Source organism: Herpailurus yagouaroundi, unplaced genomic scaffold (assembly GCF_014898765.1).
Source record: "Herpailurus yagouaroundi ecotype Mexico unplaced genomic scaffold, PumYag 139, whole genome shotgun sequence".
Lineage (NCBI taxonomy): Eukaryota > Metazoa > Chordata > Mammalia > Carnivora > Felidae > Herpailurus > Herpailurus yagouaroundi.
The window spans coordinates 74168880-74178631 of record NW_024412394.1 but is presented as its reverse complement, the minus strand read 5'-3'; the positions used below and the strand labels follow the sequence as shown (position 1 = coordinate 74178631).

The window sequence follows — 9752 nt, the reverse complement described above, 5'->3', positions numbered from 1 at the left end:
GTCCCCCCAAAATGCTCCTACAAAGCAGTAAATAAAAGACAAGCTAAAGACAAATGGATAGATGTCGACCTGATTGGGCCATAGACCTGGGGCGGCGAAGGAACTGAGAGAAAGAGACGACAGTATAGCGAGGCACAGGGGACCCCTGAGCCAACAACCCAAGGTACTGAGGTTTATTGAGCGTCTTCTTATGTATGTTTTCAGGAAAAACAGATTAGCAATGGTTAACAACCGAAACTTAGCAAAACATGTCAACAATGTACATCTGATTCAGCTATCGTACATATCTTGCGTACGAGATCAGTCTTGCAGATACATATGTTTTGATAAGAATCTTTATGATAGAAGGAAAGACAAAGAAGAGAGTGAATGCACTGTGCTATATACAGCTGGCTTCCTTTAAGCAAAACATCCCTATCTGCCCACTAAAGAACAGAACACATTTCCCAAGGTAATTCACTCAAGTCCTTTCAGGTAATTAATTTTTAACTTCAGTATCTTGAGTTTTCTCAAAGATCTTGGAGCCTGAGCGAATATATGCACCTGCGGTCATTGTGGTGTTCTGTTCCCACAGGTAGAGAATATAAAGACTATTTCAAAGCCTAGAAATATTTAAAAGATGTTTCAGTTTATTAAAATCAAAAGGACTGCAAATTAGACAGGAATGAGGGGTTTTTTTGGTTTGTTTGTTTTGGGGGGTTTTGTTTTTGTCTTTTTTTTTTAATCTAGCACATTAGCAAAGATCGGTAATTTCTTTTATATATATATATATATATATATATATATATATATATTTTTTTTTTTCTTTGGTTTTGGGACAGAGAGAGACAGAACATGAACGGGGAGGGGCAGAGAGAGAGGGAGACACAGAACTGGAAACAGGCTCCAGGCTCTGAGCCATCAGCCCAGAGCCCGACGCGGGGCTCGAACTCACGGACCGCGAGATCGTGACCTGGCTGAAGTCGGACGCTTAACCGACTGCGCCACCCAAAGATCGGTAATTTCAATCACTGGTGAGCATGTGAAGAAAAAATCATTCTTACATACTATTTGATGAAGTATAAATTGACAGATTATAGAAGGCAAGTAGATAATATCTAAATATTTGGTAATCACTTAAAATATTGAAACACTTTAATCTGAAAACTCCATTTTTAGGGAAACATTTTTCCAGATCAAAGAAGTGCAAAAAAAAAGATCTCTAAGAATGTTTATTTCAATGTAATACACATTTGCTGCAACCTACCTGTCCATCAATACACATTCAGGATTATATAGCTATAAAATAAAATCCTACTAGGCCACTAAAAACGAATAGAATTTTATGTGCTGACATAAAAAAATTTTGCTATACATTATATAGTTACACTGAAAACAATGTGTGTTGTGATCCAATTTATGTATATACCTATAATTCCATATATTTTTAATGTGCAAAACAAGATCGTAAAGTTTATAATAATCACATTTGAAAGGATATGAATGAGTGGGGCTGGACAACAACATTCGAAGAAATATTTAAACAATATTTGAAGAAAGTATTTGTGCAAAAGGTCCTTAACTATTTCTGTGACATATTTTGCCTTTTTGTTCTTGAGACCTTTTGGTGCTAAATAATATGGGATGTGGGAAATGAAGAGGCAAAGGGATGGTCTCTTGACAAAGTCGTCTGGCTTCATTCTGTATTCAAAGAAGGGGACTCTCTCAATTGTGGACACAATTTCAGTTTTGTTACGATGCCCTTCAAAATAAAGTAAGCTTAATATTTGCTGAGTCCAGATGGAACCTGTAAAAATAAATAATCCTGTTTTCAACTCTGAATTGATTTTTAAAAATAAATGTTAATAGTAACGCTATCCATCTAAAAATTATTTGGTGCTTTTTATTTCTATTCACCACTCTTAATACACCAAGGAATTTGTTCAAGTTTTATGGGTTTTCTGTATTTTGTATTAAAATTAATAAAGATAAAAGCAAGGGCTCTTAGTTCCTTTTCCATACTCTGAAGAACTGTGGTTGTTCTGATTCCATGATAGTGGTGATCAGATTAATCCTTCAGCTACTTCTCTGTTTTCTTTCTGTTTTTTCAAAAAAAATTTTAAGCTTCATTTGTTTTTTGAGAGAGACAGAGTATGAGCAGGGGAGGGGCAGAGAGAGACAGAGACATAGAATTGGAAGTAGGCTCCAGGCTCTGAGCTGTCAGCACAGAGCTGGAACCCAGGAGCCATGAGACCATGACCTGAGCCGAAGTTGGAGGCTGAACTGACTCAGACACCCAGGCACTCCTCTGTTTTCTGTATTTCGTGTAAATTCCCTTTTTTCAGTTTTCTGTGGCTCCCTCCCTCTGTGGCTTCCTTAGTCTCCTTTCTTAGAACTTCATCTTCTAGAAATATAGACAAATGAAGAACCCAAGTCCCCTTTCACTTTTTTTTTCTTATTGAGCAATACAGGTCTTCCCGTACAATGTTGAAGAAAAGTAGTGACAGCAGACATTTTTGTCTTGTTCCTGATTTTAAATGCAATATTTTAATTTTCACTATTGCATATGATGTTTGTGGTGCATTTGTGGAGCTTTTGGTGCATTCTGTTTATCAAGTTAAATAAGTTCCCTTTTCGCCCCTGTTTGCTAATAGTTTCCATTGTGAATGGATGCTGCTGAAATATTTTGAGTGAATGTTCTGCATTTATTGAGATGATAATTCAAGCTTTCTCCTGTACTCTAGTAATGTGAATGAACTACATTAATACATTTTTAGAACAATCTTGGCTCTTGAGAAAAACCCATTTTGGTCACAGTGTATTTTTTTTAACATCATTGAATTTGTTTTGCTTGTATTTGGTTTAGGGATTTTGCAACTATGTTCCTGAATGTAACATCAATGTTCTAAAAAAGGGTCTGAGATACCAAGAATCTTGCAAATGTCACTACTCAACTGATTTGTCTGCATGACAGATTTGATATAATTTATGGTGGATCCTGGGAAGGCTCACTAATCTCTCTTCGAAAATGAGTAAGAACCTAACAGGCTGGACTCAGGATTGGTGTGAGGTGTCCCAAACACTTGGGATGCATTAAATATAAGGGAAAAACTCTTATGGATGGCAGGGCTTGACCTATAATTAAGCAAACTGAAATGGCACCAATGTCTAATGGAGGGAAAAAAAAAAAAAAACCATCAGTTGTGTGTTTTGCAGAGTGGAAGGATCCAGGGATGAGGCATGTGCTTACTCATTTAGAGAAAGTAAACAAGGTCATGAATTTCAAAGTAGATAGCAAAAAGGAGAAACTGAAGCATTTTCATGAAAATCAGGAATAATTACTTTTTTTGTATTGACTTTAGACTCCAGCATATCTTTGAGCAACATTAACCACTCTATACAACATTGCTTCAAGGACAACAATCATCCTATATTCAAAAAAGCCCAACTTAAAAAATAAGCTTTTTTTGGAATAAAAGATTTTAAAACTATTTTAGCTTCAAATTATTTCATTATTGTAGAGAAATACAAAGCAATTAGAGTAATTGAAAAGTATACTAGGGATTAGTTCTGCATGAGATATGCTGCTAACAAAAATCCTACAAGATTTTTAAAATCCGTTTTCTTCCATTCTCAGACCAAGCCAACAGGTCAGCATTTACCAATCTGCTGTTGGCTCAATATTTGCTTTCTCCGTATGTGCCATCCAGAAGTGACAAAATATGTGGGGCACCTGGGTGGCTCAACTGGTTAAGCTTCCGACTTCAGCTCAGGTCATGATCTTACAGTTCGTGGGTTTGAGCCCTGCATTAGGCTCTGTGCTGACAGCTCAAAGCCTGGAGCTTGCTTCAGATTCTGTGTCTCCTTCTCTCTCTGCCCCTCCCCTGCTCGTGCTCTGTGTCTCTCTCTCTCAAAAATAAAGACTGAAAAAAATTTTTAGTCTTTAAATAAAAAAAAAAAAAAAAAAGAAATGAGAATATATGTATCCCAAACAACCCAGCATCATAGAGATTTTAGATTTATCTTCTTTTCTGATCCTAAAAGCAGGTTGGGCTTCTGTCAATGTCTGGAAAAGGGGACAGTTGTACATGTGTATTACCAAACCAGAATGAAGATTTAACAGGTGGCCCCCTCCTCAAACTTACCAGATTTTGGATATGCAACTATGAAAACATTGTCGTCTCTAATTCCAAAATCTTCTAGAGTTTCTAGTATGTTAATATTAGTTGCAGAACGTGCAGAATAACAGTTTTTAAATTTTAATAAATATTTTTGTGTTGTCCATAATTAGTCACCTACAAGTAAAAACAGATAAAACTCTTTTCAGCTCCTTAGTATTTTAAAATAACGACTAACCCTTATTGAGTGTTCAATATGTGCCAAGTACTACTTAAATGTCACATGTGTAGCAACTCATTGACCGTATTAAAAGCCTTAAATGTGTTAAATTATTCAATCTTCACAGCAATCTAACTTTGCTAGAGGTATTGTTATTATCCCTATCTTAAAGATGAAGTAACAAATACTAAGAGGTTAAACATCTTTTCCTAAAATAAAATGGTGGAGACCTTATCATAATTCCAAGCGTACAGATGTGGAAAATAAGACACAAAGCTGGTCATCGAACAGCTCCAGGTTGCCCAGCTATCAGAACTGGTAAGATTTGGTGCCAGGGAAGTTGGCCACAGAGTTCATACCTTTAATCACCTTACCATGCAGTTTCTTAGTATTTTCTATTTTTATCCTTTACAGTTCTAAAATTGTTATAGCAATAGAGAATGTTTTAATGAATGTACTTTTCATTTTTGGTTTTTTTTTTCCCCCTGGAACGTAAAGAAGCTCCTAAGGCTTTGAGATCGGATATGCTGTTTCAAAAGAGTTGTGGCAAATGTTCCGCATGAGTAATTGGAATTGGTTTTACTTTGAAAATGTTACCTTCATACAGTTGTAAGCTACTGCATGGCAATTATATTTTCCAATGGATGTTTTTTCAAAAATCTGAAATAAATCTAAGTAAGAAAGTAAAAATTAAAATAGGAAGCAAATAGTCTAAAGAATATGTATGCAAAAATTGAGCCTGCCAAGCTTTTCATTAGCTCTGCCTGAGAAATCTATTCTTGAATTTAAATAGATGAGAGAATCTCAGAAGTTCTAATAATATTAGGTTAGAACCAGCATATATTTCAGTTAGATAGTTTTTAAAAATCTTTGTGCCACCAAGAAAATGAACTTGTTAAATATGGATTTTCTAAGTTGCGTGTCAAGCAACATTTACTTTCTTCATAAACAATATAACTCACCTGATTAATAGAGGAAAGTCAGAGGTTAGAGTTTTGCTGAGGAAGAGTAGAAAATAACTCGTGTTAGAATCATGTGGGTTCTGGGTAAATGTTTATAGTTGTAGGCCCTACACCAGCCTGGTAGAATCAGAATTTGGGAGTGTGTTGTGACCGGCGCAACAAACACCGAGATCAGAGTCCTGAGGGTAGGGGAATGCAAGAAAAAAAGAGAGAAGAGAAAGTTTGGGAACAGGAGGGTCCCCTGGGCTCATGGCCCAAGTGACGGCTTTATTGTTGCTGTACACAATCTTTTATAATATAAGACTCTTATGGATCAGGTCATTCTAAGAATAAACAGGTTTCACATGATCACTGCCAGCCAAAACATTTAGTTCTGTGTACCTTGCGAACTTTCTGAATGGGTCACAAGACCTTGTTAATAGATTGCTAGCAAAACACAGTTCCCATGTTTGTTTCTATCTGACTCAGGGTAGAAAAAGGGAGGTAGCATTACTGCCAACACCTGCAGACCACAGGCTTCAGGAATTAACTTTCTCAGCCTTGACAAGGCTTTCATATGCCCTTGCAAGTGGGGGAATGGGAGGGGGAACCGCCGGTTTGGCTGAGTCAACAGGGAACATTGCTCAACCCGGTCTCAACCTGGCACCGGGGCCTGGCCCCCCACAGGGTGTGACCTAGAAATATTCATTCTAACAACCCCTCCGTTACCACCAAAAAGTGAGAATCAAAATAGTGATAAAGCACTGTTTTGGTTTTAATGGATGTTTTACCTCAACCCCTGTAGAAGCCTTTGTGGGATGTTACTTGACTACTTAAAAGATCCAATTAAGTCCCTACTGACTTGCCAGAGGTCCCTCACTTTAGTTGAAGTTCAAGTAACCTCAACTAAAGAGAATCAAGGATAGAATAGACTAGCTATAAATCACAAAGAATAATTTCTGGGGCGCCTGGGTGGCTAAGTCGGTTAAGCGTCTAACTTGGGCTCAGGTCATGATCTCACGGTCCGTGAGTTTGAGCCCCGCCTCCGGCTCTGTGCTGACTGCTCAGAGCCTGGCGCCTGCTTCAGATTCTGTGTCTCCTTCTCTCTCTGCCCCTCCCCTGCTCATTCTCTCTCTGTCTCTTTCTCTCTCTCTCTCAAAATAAATAAACATTAAAAAAATAATAATTTCAATAGAAGTAGATAGAGAGCTCTTTTGACGTTGGCTTCACAAATTTTCCAGGAAAAACCTTGGAGAACTCAGCTTTTGTTGTGTGGTAGGGAGAATTTGTATCTATAAAATGGACAAATGGGGAAGTCCATACGTAGGAAATATAGTTGAAGTGAAAGGCAAAGATGAAATTGTGAGTCACTATTCGCACTCCTCTTGGCACCCCATAATGCTATACACACACTCCCCCCCACCAAAAAAAAAAAAAAAAGCAGAAACTCGAGGTTGAAAAAGAGGAAAAAGTGTCAGGCAGCCTGCACAAACACTCTAAATGGGACTTCTCTTAAGCTATTTATTTTCTGTGTTTTGTCTGTCTTGCACAGTCTCAGGAGACAGAAAACATTATAAGAGCTGCTGTGTCACAGAAACAAGAGAAAAAGAGTGGGGTGGGTTCATGTAGGATCTCAGGTTTGTCAGTCATATATTGTTTGCATCTTCTTGATTAATATGAAGAAAGTGATTGTTTAAAGAAAAGGGACACTTGTGTCTCCCTCTTATTCTTGCTTTGAAGTTCAAAAGAAAAGGAGGAAAACAAAAATTAGGAGAAAAAAATACATTTGTATGCTGAAAAGAGGGTGAGGAAGAGGCTTAGAGTCTACCCTTTTATTGCTCACTGTTACAGATCAACTGATGAAGCAAAATCTACCGCTGATATAATTTTAAGGATGATAGGGATTAATGTGTTGTTGAGAAAGAAATACTCCCTACAGAATTTGTCTTGGTCAATGAACCATGTTCTATGGAGTCAGAGGGTAGCTCAACTTGGATAAATAAATTGGGTAAGATTTTGTTGACATTAGGAAAAGCATATCTATTTATTCCAGAGACAACAAGGGAGTCAAAACTGTTGGCAATACTAAAAAGAACTACAGATAAACAGTAGTCATATTTACTTAACAAATACTATTTTTTTTAAAGCAACAACTTTCTTGGGCGTGGAGGTGAAATCTTTTAGAAATTAGTGAAATTGGTGAAATTTAGAAATTAGTGAAATCTCTCAGATCTATCTCACGTGTATTCTTCAGGTCTTTATTTGCACCATCCTATGTAAAACTGGCTCTGGCTAAGGAAGTTTCCAAGGGCCTCATAAATTTACTACTTGACTTCGTTTTCCAAAACGCCCAGTGTTGCCCATCCTAAATACACCCTTCCAGTTATTATTTTTTTTTTAGCAGACATTACAGAATGTTCAGCCCATATTTTCTGTATTCCATGATAACTGGCATTTGTATCAGACCTTTTACTCATTGTTCAGTCATCCTGCCTATGCAAGCTGCTTTTTTTTTAACGTTTATTTGTTTTTGACAGAGACAGAGACAGAGCATGAGTGGGGGAGGGGCAGAGACAGAGGGAGACACAGAATCCGAAGCAGGCTCAGGCTCTGAGCTGTCAGCACAGAGCCCAACGCGGGGCTCGAACCCACGGACCCCGAGATTATGACCTGAGCCGAAGTCGGACGCTCAATCGACTGAGCCACCCAGGCGTCCCAACAAGCTGCATTTTGATAATCATTCTCAGGCTTCCACTAATCACAGAATTTGATCCCAGGGGAGAATTTTAATCCTTTCAGTGTCTAAATCTTCACCGTAAGGAAATAGGGTTCAACTTGTGGATAGCTTAAGCTTGTAAATGTTCAGCTAATCTCATGTTTCACACAATGTTTTGTAAATTAAGACAATCCATTTTGTGAGAATGACATAGCCTTGAGAAGTAGAATCAATGGGAGTAAACTGCTTATTAAAGTGAATAGCTCAGCCAAGAATTTCTGATTTTATAACATGAATTTTCATTGAACTGAATGCTGTAGGGGCCTTTTGAGATGTTTGAGATGTTTGAGTTCTTTCTAGACCATTCTGTAATGGCACCAGAGTAATATGGACAGTACCTCATCTGTGAGCAAAGGAATTATTTGTTTCATTTCCATACTGAACAATGATATGGTACATCTAACAATTAAGAATATTACCAATCTTTTTGTTTTCATGGAACTTTCCAATGCTTAGTGAACTCATAGTTTTCTGAGACTTCTCAGGGGGTACTGTATTCTAATAATAGTCTGTTTGACGTATTAACTAAAGGCAAAATGGAAGAAAAGATTTGGAAATCCCTGCCCAATAGCCTTTTCCTTATCTTTACTCCAAATAATCAATTCATCTTGTCTTTTTACATCTTTCAAGAGCTCAAGGAATTGGAAGCACATCATATCATATGACATCAAATTATTTCGTGTCATATTTCCTACCTCTTTCTGCTGGGGGACCAAAAAACAATGAGAAGTCAGAGCAATTAGCACACCTAAAAACAAGATCTTGTTTCTAAATACCATTCTCTATTTAGAGGAATCTGGAGATATGGTTGATGAGCATTTGCCATGTGTTATGCATTTGTCTTAAAACATGCATAATGTGGTAAGCAAAATTACAACCCCCTCCCCAGAAATTTCCATGGCCTATTCACCACAACTGTGTATGTGTGGCCTTAACATGGCAAAAAGGACTTTGAAGATGTAATTAATGTTAACTAATCAGTTGACCTTAAAATTGGAAAACTAGATAATCCTGGATTTTCCAGGTGGGCCCAATGTAATCCAATAAACCTGTAAGGCCAAAGACGAAGGCAGAGGGAAAAAGTCAGAGAGATTTGAAGCACAAGAAGAAATCAACAGGCCATTGCTGGCTTGAAGGTGGAAGGGACCATGTGTCAAGGAAACAGGAATCCCAGTCTTACAATCACAAGGATCTAAATTTTTCTGAAAACCTGAATGAGTTTGGAAGTGGATTCTTCCTCAGAGCCTTCAAAAAAGAACACAGTCCTGCCAACATCTTGATTTCAGCCCTGGAGACCCTCAGCAAAGAACTAAGCCATGCTATGCTGGACCTCTAATCTGTAGAACTCTAAGATAATAGGTGAGTGATGGTTTAAACTGTAAATGTGGTCATTTGTTATGCAGCAATAGGAAACTAATACTCATTATATTTTGATTTGAAAACAACCCGATGAGTTAGATCTTGCAACACCATTAAAACTGAGACATACAGAGATTAATCAGTCAGACAACTGGTAAGTGGTGAGCTTGTTTAGCAACTAGATGTGTCTATGGAAACCAAACTCTTTAATACTGCTTCTTCTAGCATTACTAATATCACAGCAGCTTTCCTCGACCTATTCTCAAATTTTAAAAGGCTCAAATCTTCATCTCTTGATGTCCATTTCTATCTGAATTTTGAATATATATATATGTACATATACGTGTGTATATATATAT

The 9752-nt window shown here is 37.4% G+C and overlaps 1 long non-coding RNA gene across 1 annotated transcript; it reads right to left on the bottom strand.

The window, feature by feature from the left end:
• Window positions 1-1181: 1181 nt before the first annotated feature.
• On the bottom strand, window positions 1182-4268 carry LOC121029954 (uncharacterized). The gene is made up of 2 exons (XR_005790001.1): window positions 4125-4268; window positions 1182-1786 (listed from the first exon to the last, which is right to left on the bottom strand). It is a non-coding gene; the product is annotated as an uncharacterized LOC121029954 (long non-coding RNA).
• Window positions 4269-9752: the final 5484 nt, after the last annotated feature.